Below are 11,557 nucleotides of genomic sequence, written 5' to 3'. Positions count from 1 at the left end.
CAGTATGAGCCTGTGTATGCAGCTGTGGCATGTGTGTGCAGAATCTGCCTGTGTGCTGCAGTAGCGGTGTGTGTAGTATCTGGCTGAGGACAGTATGAGCCTGTGTATGCAGCTGTGGCCTGTGTGTGCGGAATCTGCCTGTGTGCAGCAGTAGCAGTGTGTGTAGTATCTGGCTGAGGACAGTATGAGCCTGTGTATGCAGCTTTGGCCTGTGTGTGCGGAATCTGCCTGTGTGCTGCAGTAGCAGTGTGTGTAGTATCTGGCTGAGGACAGTATGAGCCTGTGTATGCAGCTGTGGCCTGTGTGCGCGGATTCTGCCTGTGTGCTGCAGTAGCAATGTGTGTAGTATCTGGCTGAGGACAGTATGAGCCTGTGTATGCAGCTGTGGCCTGTGTGTGCGGTATCTGCCTGTGTGCAGCAGTAGCAGTGTGTGTAGTATCTGGCTGAGGACAGTATGAGCCTGTGTATGCAGCTGTGGCCTGTGTGTGCGGAATCTACCTGTGTACTGCAGTAGCAGTGTGTGTAGTATCTGGCTGAGGACAGTATGAGCCTGTGTATGCAGCTGTGGCCTGTGTGTGCGGAATCTGCCTGTGTGCAACAGTAGCAGTGTGTATAGTATCTGGCTGAGGACAGTATGAGCCTGTGTATGCAGCTGTGGCCTGTGTGTGCGGAATCTGCCTGTGTGCAACAGTAGCAGTGTGTGTAGTATCTGGCTGAGGACAGTATGAGCCTGTGTATGCAGCTGTGGCCTGTGTGTGCGGAATCTGCCTGTGTGCTGCAGTAGCAGTGTGTGTAGTATCTGGCTGAGGACAGTATGAGCCTGTGTATGCAACTGTGGCCTGTGTGTGCGGAATCTGCCTGTGTGCTGCAGTAGCAGACTAGCAGTGTGTGTAGTATCTGGCTGAGGACAGTATGAGCCTGTGTATGCAGCTGTGGCCTGTGTGTGCGGAATCTGCCTTTGTGCTGAAGTAGCAGTGTGTGTAGTATCTGGCTGAGGACAGTATGAGCCTGTGTGTGCGGAATCTGCCTGTGTGCTGCAGTAGCAGTGTGTGTAGTATCTGGCTGAGGACAGTATGAGCCTGTGTATGCAGCTGTGGCCTGTGTGAGCGGAATCTGCCTGTGTGCTGCAGTAGCAGTGTGTGTAGTATCTGGCTGAGGACAGTATGAGCCTCTGTATGCAGCTGTGGCCTGTGTGTGCGGAATCTGCCTGTATGCAGCAGTAGCAGTGTGTGTAGTATCTGGCTGAGGACAGTATGAGCCTGTGTATACAACTGTGGCCTGTGTGTGCGGAATCTGCCTGTGTGCTGCAGTAGCAGTGTGTGTAGTATCTGGCTGAGGACAGTATGAGCCTGTGTATGCAGCTGTGGCCTGTTTGTGCGGAATCTGCCTGTGTGCTGCAGTAGCAGTCTGTGTAGTATCTGGCTGAGGACAGTATGAGCCTGTGTATGCAACTGTGGCCTGTGTGTGTGGAATCTGCCAGTGTGCAGCAGTAGCAGTGTGTGTAGTATCTGGCTGAGGACAGTATGAGCCTGTGTATGCAGCTGTGGCCTGTGTGTGCGGAATCTGCCTGTATGCAGTAGTAGCAGTGTGTGTAGTATCTGGCTGAGGACAGTATGAGCCTGTGTATGCAGCTGTGGCCTGTGTGTGCGGAATCTGCCTGTGTGCAGCAGTAGTAGTGTGTGTAGTATCTGGCTGAGGACATTATGAGCCTGTGTATGCAGCTGTGGCCTGTGTGTGCGGAATCTGCCTGTGTGCTGCAGTAGCAGTGTGTGTAGTATCTGGCTGAGGACAGTATGAGCCTGTGTATGCAGCTGTGGCCTGTGTGTGCGGAATCTGCCTGTGTGCAGCAGTAGCAGTGTGTGTAGTATCTGGCTGAGGACAGTATGAGCCTGTGTATGCGGCTGTGGCCTGTGTGTGCGGAATCTGCCTGTGTGCAGCAGTAGCAGACTAGCAGTGTGTGTAGTATCTGGCTGAGGACAGTATGAGCCTGTGTATGCAGCTGTGGCCTGTGTGTGCGGAATCTGCCTGTATGCAGCAGTAGCAGTGTGTGTAGTATCTGGCTGAGGACAGTATGAGCCTGTGTATGCAGCTGTGGCCTGTGTGTGCGGAATCTGCCTGTATGCAGCAGTAGCAGTGTGTGTAGTATCTGGCTGAGGACAGTATGAGCCTGTGTATGCAGCTGTGGCCTGTGTGTGCGGAATCTGCCTGTGTGCTGCAGTAGCAGTGTGTATAGTATCTGGCTGAGGACAGTATGAGCCTGTGTGTGCGGAATCTGCCTGTGTGCTGCAGTAGCAGTGTGTGTAGTATCTGGCTGAGGACAGTATGAGCCTGTGTATGCAGCTGTGGCCTGTGTGAGCGGAATCTGCCTGTGTGCTGCAGTAGCAGTGTGTGTAGTATCTGGCTGAGGACAGTATGAGCCTGTGTATGCAGCTGTGGCCTGTGTGTGCGGAATCTGCCTGTATGCAGCAGTAGCAGTGTGTGTAGTATCTGGCTGAGGACAGTATGAGCCTGTGTATACAACTGTGGCCTGTGTGTGCGGAATCTGCCTGTGTGCTGCAGTAGCAGTGTGTGTAGTATCTGGCTGAGGACAGTATGAGCCTGTGTATGCAGCTGTGGCCTGTGTGTGCGGAATCTGCCTGTGTGCTGCAGTATCAGTGTGTGTAGTATCTGGCTGAGGACAGTATGAGCCTGTGTATGCAGCTGTGGCCTATGTGCGCGGATTCTGCCTGTGTGCTGCAGTAGCAATGTGTGTAGTATCTGGCTGAGGACAGTATGAGCCTGTGTATGCAGCTGTGGCCTGTGTGTGCGGAATCTGCCTGTGTGCAGCAGTAGCAGTGTGTGTAGTATCTGGCTGAGGACAGTATGAGCCTGTGTATGCAGCTGTGGCCTGTGTGTGCGGAATCTGCCTGTGTGCTGCAGTAGCAGTGTGTGTAGTATCTGGCTGAGGACAGTATGAGCCTGTGTATGCAACTGTGGCCTGTGTGTGCGGAATCTGCCTGTGTGCTGCAGTAGCAGACTAGCAGTGTGTGTAGTATCTGGCTGAGGACAGTATGAGCCTGTGTATGCAGCTGTGGCCTGTGTGTGCGGAATCTGCCTGTGTGCTGCAGTAGCAGTGTGTGTAGTATCTGGCTGAGGACAGTATGAGCCTGTGTGTGCGGAATCTGCCTGTGTGCTGCAGTAGCAGTGTGTGTAGTATCTGGCTGAGGACAGTATGAGCCTGTGTATGCAGCTGTGGCCTGTGTGTGCGGAATCTGCCTGTATGCAGCAGTAGCAGTGTGTGTAGTATCTGGCTGAGGACAGTATGAGCCTGTGTATACAACTGTGGCCTGTGTGTGCGGAATCTGCCTGTGTGCTGCAGTAGCAGTGTGTGTAGTATCTGGCTGAGGACAGTATGAGCCTGTGTATGCAGCTGTGGCCTGTTTGTGCGGAATCTGCCTGTGTGCTGCAGTAGCAGTGTGTGTAGTATCTGGCTGAGGACAGTATGAGCCTGTGTATGCAACTGTGGCCTGTGTGTGTGGAATCTGCCAGTGTGCAGCAGTAGCAGTTTGTGTAGTATCTGGCTGAGGACAGTATGAGCCTGTGTATGCAGCTGTGACCTGTGTGTGCGGAATCTGCCTGTATGCAGCAGTAGCAGTGTGTGTAGTATCTGGCTGAGGACAGTATGAGCCTGTGTATGCAGCTGTGGCCTGTGTGTGCGGAATCTGCCTGTGTGCAGCAGTAGTAGTGTGTGTAGTATCTGGCTGAGGATATTATGAGCCTGTGTATGCAGCTGTGGCCTGTGTGTGCGGAATCTGCCTGTGTGGTGCAGTAGCAGTGTGTGTAGTATCTGGCTGAGGACAGTATGAGCCTGTGTATGCAGCTGTGGCCTGTGTGTGCGGAATCTGCCTGTGTGCAGCAGTAGCAGTGTGTGTAGTATCTGGCTGAGGACAGTATGAGCCTGTGTATGCGGCTGTGGCCTGTGTGTGCGGAATCTGCCTGTGTGCGGCAGTAGCAGACTAGCAGTGTGTGTAGTATCTGGCTGAGGACAGTATGAGCCTGTGTATGCAGCTGTGGCCTGTGTGTGCGGAATCTGCCTGTATGCAGCAGTAGCAGTGTGTGTAGTATCTGGCTGAGGACACTGATAGGAACTGAAGGAGTTAAATTGAGTTCTGTCTATGTTGCATTCTCTTGTTTAAAACCTTATCTTTTCTTCGAGGAGATGTCTCAGACATCTCCCTTGTGAACCAAGGTCAAATACCTCTGCTTTTTCGCCTAAATGACTTTCTTTGTCGAAAACAAGTTGTAAAATCATTTGTACTGCGCATGTCTGTAAATGTCTAAATTCTTTACTATAAAAGACGGAAGCCTAACTGATAAGCCAGAGGCGTCTTGGAGGCATCCTGAGTTGTACCATACAGCTGGTGTCTGTGTAGTTCTTCTCCACGGAGCTGATTTAATTAGAGACATATGATGCTTCACACCCAAGAACATCGGTCCTTCAGATGAAAGAGTAATCTGAGGGATCCCGACAGTTTCCTGGCGCCCGAAACAGGGACCTGATATAGGCACCTCTCCAAGACTACCCGACCTACAGACCACTCCAGTTACTAATGAAATTGTGAACAGCAGACCTAAACACCTGGCCAGGTAAGAGATCAATTTTTCTCTTCTCTGCTCTTCATAATCTATCATTATAACTAAGGTCCGTATAAAGGGGAATCTAGTAGAGGAGGGGGCCGTAAAATCAGGTCCATATAAGAACTCTGAGGAAATCGGGTGTGACACGCATATGTAATTTCTGCTCGAATGAGAGGTTACTGTAGGTTCTGTCTGTGCACAGCTATTTTTAGAAAAAGAGCTGATGCAAATCAAAATGGGAGAGGTCTGACATTATGGAATATAAGGCTGGGTGAACAGTTCATACTGCGCAGCCCGGACGGACAAGTTTTTCACAATAGACGGTTCCGCACTAGGAATAGAGGAGGTTGTTGAATGGCTACTTTGATTTGAAAGGTTGTGGAAAGTAGACAAATAAGCTGCACAGTAGGTATTCGTTCAAAGAGTGGTGATATTGCCTAACTGGGCCATGTGACAGCGTCCTTTCGGGGAGGTCACCGCCTAAGCTTAAATCAACACCCTTTACGAATAAACCTTGTGACAGATAAGAGTGTGACCGAATGAGCACAGGACCGTGAAATGAGCCTGTGACAGGATATGACTGAAGAACCCCGACAGATGGACACTTTATTTACAATCCTGTGTGTTGTGGGAGTATTTCTGTTCGGATGCTACATAGCATATAAGTACACGAAACACGTAGTACACCGAGGAACAGACACTCCATTTAGCCTGTTAGCACCTTAGGAAGAAGGTAACGAGGTATAGTAGAGCCTAGTCTTGAGCTTACCCAATACACCACCTAAGGCAGGGGACTAACAGGAAGACAACAAGAGAGACAGGATAAGAATAAAAGATAAGATGGGGAACAGTCAGGGAAAGACACCTGAAGAAGGAAATCGGTTATGTGATATAATTGAGGATAGATATGGAAGTAGTGCAGCAAAGAACCTGGAAAAAGTATTAATCAAATCCAAAGTGCAAGATAGGCAGGCTGTGTGAATCCTTGTATATATGTCTATGAGAACCTCTGAATAAGATGAGTAATTGAGTATAAAAAAAAAAAAAAAAAAAATCAGTGAATGAGCACGTATGAATGAATCATCACACATCATTTTTGTGTCAAGAGATTTGTGACCTTTCTAGTTGTGGTGGAATCCCGGACAGATGCGTTATAGATATTTCAAATCTACATCTGAGACTGAATGAATTGAGTAATGATATAGTTCGTGTTATATGTGGCATTACATTGTAAAGTTTCCTGAATGCATTTGGCCAGAAAAAGGGCAAGGCATGGTTAATCTCATTATACAGTTATCTGCCCTTACAGTGAAATCCCGTGATTTTGAGTTTCTTTGTAGAAATTGATTTTGATAAGTCTAAAGAACTACAGAATTCTGTGAAGGACGACGCTGCATTCTGATGGGAGGGGGGAATGATACCGCTGCGTAGTTTTTCTTCTCCCTTCGCTCTTATCTCTGCTGAGTGTGAGCTGTGCTCAAAATTCTCTGTAATTCTATCCGTAAGGTACACGCTGAAAGATTTGTGCATTTTAAAGCAACAGTACTTAATTGAAGATTGGAAGTTAAAAGTAAGATATGGTGCCTAATTTAGAAGGGAATTGTAAGTGATTGCTTGGTCATTAATGTGTTTGAACCTGCTTCTAGTTGTGTGATTGATTTGTATAGCAAATTGTGTCAAATTACAAGAGACAGAGAAGGAAGGAAGCAGTAAAACAAGTGGGACAAATATTGAAAAAGGCAAAAATACCAGAGTGTGAATGTTTGGATGTACAAAAAGGCACAGACAAGGGAAGAAAATAGCAAGTGAATAAATGATGCTTGAGAATGTGCAGCAGTGTGGAAGGTGTATTATGAATGTTTGATTGACAAAGTGTAACCAGAGACCCAGACAAATCAGATGGACTTGTAAACACTGTGGTCAGACTCAGACAAACCCAGACTGAATAGCTACTTGTGTGACCTGTGCTACTGACCTAAGAGAATTGCACTAAATCCTATCCAGACAAGATCATAAGAAGCTGACATAATAGTGTGGATAGTGGGTAGTGGGGACATTGGCCCTTGAGGAGTAAGCTGACAGTAGACATCAGACGGCCAACCCCATCAGGACCTAGAAGTGTGACTAGAATAAGAAAGATGCAGGTGTATTATCCCTGGAGCCCCTCTGACCAGCTAGCTTTGCTGAAGCAGCTGCCTGCCCCTGAAGACCAACCATTCCTGTTTTACAGACACAAAGGAAGTACAGCAGACATATAAGTGTACCTGGGCAGACCTAGAGAGGTTGGTGAGTTTAAAGGCAGGTGACGCACTAGATCATATAATTAAGACACACACAGATGTGACAAAGAATCAGGCTTGGGGCATGGATGATAAATCTGCACAATCTGGGGAGACGTACTGTGAGTCACTAAGACAATGGGCTGCAGTGGAACAATCAGAGCAGTCTGTACTCCTGACTAATGTGACACAGCAAAGAGGAGAGAGTGTAGAGATGTACTTTGGACGGTTACAGCTGAAATGGGCAGACATGGGGTACATTTGCATAAACCCACTTGATGTTAGAATACTGGTGAATGCATTCATTGACGGTATGAACAAAGACTTACGAGACGCAGTACAGACAGCCAGACCTGAATGGAGACATGTAGATCCGAAAGACCTCCTTAAGGTAGCTAAAGAAATTGAGCAAACAAGGATAATAAAACGACCTGTCATGTATGCTGGAGCACAAGGAAAAAAGTGGAGACGTAATAGGGAAGGCATGTGAGATGACACTGACGTTTCTTTTGACAATCTATTCCCCACATGACATCCATGCCATACTCCTACAAGTTCAACCAAAACATCTGTCTATGGCCAGACAGCTCCGACTTGAGTGTGCTCTACTAATTCCTGAGTATGTCACTCCTCAAAAGATGTAACGTTCTGAATCCAGCCACCCTCCTGCCTGTGGATTCAGAAAAGGGGGAATTGGTGACCGTATTGGCAAGTGAGGAAGGATACCTCGACATGACGCATGAACATGTCTGCATAGAACTGATGAGTCAGGAGACAGTCGGGTTTGCACACATTCATGAAAAACCTGTTCCTAATGCAGACTTTGAGTTTCTTTTTTGTAGATGGCCCCAGATACCACCAGGATGGACGATTCTACACTGGATATGCAGTAGTATCCTCACATGAGGTAATCCGAGCGGAACCACTCTCTCCTCACATGTCGGCGCAGGAGGCAGAGTTGAAGGCACTCACTGAGGCGTGTAGAGCCGCTGCAGGTAAAGTCGCTAATATTTTCACAGATTCGAAGCCCATTAAAAATGCAGAGCTGGTGAAACAATTGATGGAGGCATTGATGTTACCAGTCCAGGTTGGCATGGTCAAGGTAAAAGCACACACAAAGGTGACTCCGTGGAGGTAGAGGGCAATAGAAGGGCGAACGAGGCTGCTAAAATAGCACAAGGCGGCCTAGAGAGAGCAGTGGACGGTGGCGGGGAGTCAGCGTATTCCAGCCACATTGGGTCTAGATGTCCTGAAATCCCTCCAGCAAAAGGCTGCCCAAACAGAGAAGGTACACCGGGGGAGACTGGGAGCTGAGCTGAACTCAAATGGAGTATGGGAGAATAAGGATAAAATGTGCCCACCAAAGTCCCTGTTCCCAATCATGGCGCAAGCAGCACATGGCCCCAATCACACCTCAAAAAGTCACATGTGTGCCATGGTAGATGCCTTCTGGATCGCTCCTGGCTTCAGTTGCGCAGCCGCGAAACTTGTACAATCATGCCTCATCTGTGCACAGCACAACCCAGGTAAAACAGTAAAAGTCCCTAAGAAAGCGACACCTAGGCCTCTCTACCCGTTTCAGAGACGGCAGATTGACGACATACAGCTACCAAGGTAGGAGTGTATGCAAATATCCTAGTATGTGTAGATCTCTTCTCTGGATGGCCAGAGGCCTACCCGGTGAAAACGGCTACAGCTCGAGCCACTGCAAAGAAACTGGTGATGGAACTAGTACCACGATTCGGTGTCCCTGAAACAATTGAATCAGACAGAGGTACACACTTTACTGCTGAGGTAATGCAAAATGTAATGCAAATGATAGGTGTAGAACAGGCATTTCATACACCCTACCACCCACAGAGTTCAGGGAAGGTAGAAAGAATGAACGGGACACTGAAATTGAAAATACAGAAAACCATGGAGCAGACCCATAGACCATGGCCAGAGTGTCTCCCATTAGCATTATTCTCAGTAAGGTACACACCCACGGGGAAAACTAAACTGTCACCCTTCGAGATACTGTTTGGAAGACCACCGAACACAGGGTTGTACTACCCACAGGTCTTAACACTTAATGTGGATAATTTGACAAGTTATGTAATCCAGTTGCAAAAGCATTTAACTCAAATGCATTCTCTAGTTTTCTCTTCCATTCCAGATCCAGATAGTGTGGAAGGAACTCACTGTCTACAACCTGGTGATTACGTATATGTCAAGAAACACTCCAGAAAGACCCTTGAACCCCGATATCAAGGACCTTACCAAGTACTCCTAACAACGCCTACTTCTGTTAAGTTGGAAGGACGACCAACCTGGATCCACGCATCGCATTGCAAACTAGCCACAGGAATTAACAAAGCATAAGAGTGCATAATGTTTTGGTTTGGTTTTGTTGCATTATCTGTAATAATGGTAGCTGCGTGGGACAGTCTAAATTCTCCAATGTCCTTGAATAATAAGTTTATACAACATCATGAAAAATTACTGAATGATTGGTCAAATCATTTGCTGGATCTGCACACATTCACCAGTATCAGCCACTAGTATTCCGTTCCTTGTTATTCCTATGCCACCCGAGGAATTATTTGCCTGGACCAGTTGTTCTGATACACTTGCTAATAATGCCACAAATAATGTGAAGTTATGGAACACAACTGTTGGTATACCTATTGTGGGATGGGTAGGATACCCTTGGTGGCAGGGTAATCTTTCAGGAAGTAATACTCACCTTCAATATCTGGCATATAAAGGGGGGGGCTTGGGTACCCAGGAATAGAACTCGATTAACCTACCTGGGGCAAATTCCAATGTATGGCCTACAAGTTAGTTTTAATGTAACTTCCCACTCTACTGATGCCTTCAAACCAATACTGCTAGAAAGAAGGTTGCATAATACGTCCTGGGAGTATTCCAATTTATTTCCCCAGGGCAATAATGAAACTTGTTTTAATATTTCAGGTAATATACCTTGCAACGAGTCATCTGGATATGAGAAAGGAACTCCCACCTGTAGAAATCCCGATGTAGGGTATTGTAGCCCTTTAGGACAACTTCCAAATTGGTGTATGCTTCAGAATGTATCTGCGTTCATAGATTTAGTTCATAGACTGGTATTACAACATTCAGCCCTATGGGACCTACCTAGTGACATGTTCTGGGTATGTGGAGACAATGCATATAAATGGTTGCCAGTAGGGGTAAAAGGTGCTTGTACTCTGGGTCGTTTGACTCCAGCTACCTTTGTTATTCCGAATGACCAGTTGAATACTCAGAGCATACCTAAACACACGTTGTACAAAAGAGCTGCTGACAATACACCTCGCCTCTCTGGGAGACCACATATAGTGCAGATGAGTGTGGCTAATAAAATTGTCAGCTCTATTTTTATTTATCCTATGATCACTCAAATGTGGGATAAATTAGTCAGGGCTACAGATTACTTAGATGACCAAATATGGGATATATTGGATATATTGAACACCACCGTTGCTGTCCAAAATCAGCTTATTATAGTCACTAATCAGCATACCATAGTATTAGATTATTTAACTGCAGCGCAAGGAGGTATGTGTCAAGTCATCGGACCAGCTTGCTGTCATTATATAGATCCCAACAGTAGTTTAAAGTTAAGATCAAAAATAGAGGATGTTCAAAAACTTAGAGATCAGTACAATAAAGACAATGATCGTACTAAGGATAGTTGGTGGTCAGATACATTCTCCTTTCTTAATCCAGCTAATTGGTTTAAGGGTATTGGAGGCTGGATAGCTGGGATTATACTAAGTCTATTACGTATTGTTGTCTGTATCTTCGTAATATATGTGCTATTGAAACTTGTTTTTTGGTGTATCTCTGTATGCAAGAAAAGATGTAGAAATAGATAAGGAAGTTTGACTGTAAACAACAAGAATTTAACTATTATTCCTTTGAGTCCTAGATTGACATCTCATTTCTGGCATGAAGGAGCGTACTCTTGCAATGATGGACGTGGCTTCAGTATCTGGGGGATGGAGAAGGTAGAAGACCTGTCTCCCTTGGGCAACCCGTCGGCCTGGGATAGTACCTGGTGAACGAGCCACTATCCGCTGTTGTTGCAGGATCCAGTGTTCCAGATTGTGGAAAATGAAGATGTCAAAGGGGGAATGATAGGAACTGAAGGAGTTAAATTGAGTTCTGTCTATGTTGCATTCTCTTGTTTAAAACCTTATCTTTTCTTCGAGGAGATGTCTCAGACATCTCCCTTGTGAACCAAGGTCAAATACCTCTGCTTTTTCGCCTAAATGACTTTCTTTGTCGAAAACAAGTTGTAAAATCATTTGTACTGCGCATGTCTGTAAATGTCTAAATTCTTTACTATAAAAGACGGAAGCCTAACTGATAAGCCAGAGGCGTCTTGGAGGCATCCTGAGTTGTACCATACAGCTGGTGTCTGTGTAGTTCTTCTCCACGGAGCTGATTTAATTAGAGACATATGATGCTTCACACCCAAGAACATCGGTCCTTCAGATGAAAGAGTAATCTGAGGGATCCCGACAACACTATGAGCCTGTGTATGCAGCTGTGGCCTGTGTGTGCGGAATCTGCCTGTATGCAGCAGTAGCAGTGTGTGTAGTATCTGGCTGAGGACAGTATGAGCCTGTGTATGCAGCTGTGGCCTGTGT

General features: G+C 46.6%; 1 long non-coding RNA gene across 1 annotated transcript; it reads left to right on the top strand.

The window, feature by feature from the left end:
• Positions 1 to 4,131: 4,131 nt before the first annotated feature.
• LOC141073616 (uncharacterized) lies at positions 4,132 to 11,315 on the top strand. The gene is made up of 2 exons (XR_012227020.1): positions 4,132 to 9,262; positions 9,855 to 11,315. It is a non-coding gene; the product is annotated as an uncharacterized lncRNA (long non-coding RNA).
• Positions 11,316 to 11,557: the final 242 nt, after the last annotated feature.

The sequence above is a fragment of the Dendrobates tinctorius genome, unplaced genomic scaffold (genome assembly GCF_039654945.1).
Source record: "Dendrobates tinctorius isolate UK_male_01 unplaced genomic scaffold, ASM3965494v1 ptg000308l, whole genome shotgun sequence".
Classification (NCBI taxonomy): domain Eukaryota; kingdom Metazoa; phylum Chordata; class Amphibia; order Anura; family Dendrobatidae; genus Dendrobates; species Dendrobates tinctorius.
This window is presented reverse-complemented; position numbering and strand designations above follow the sequence as displayed.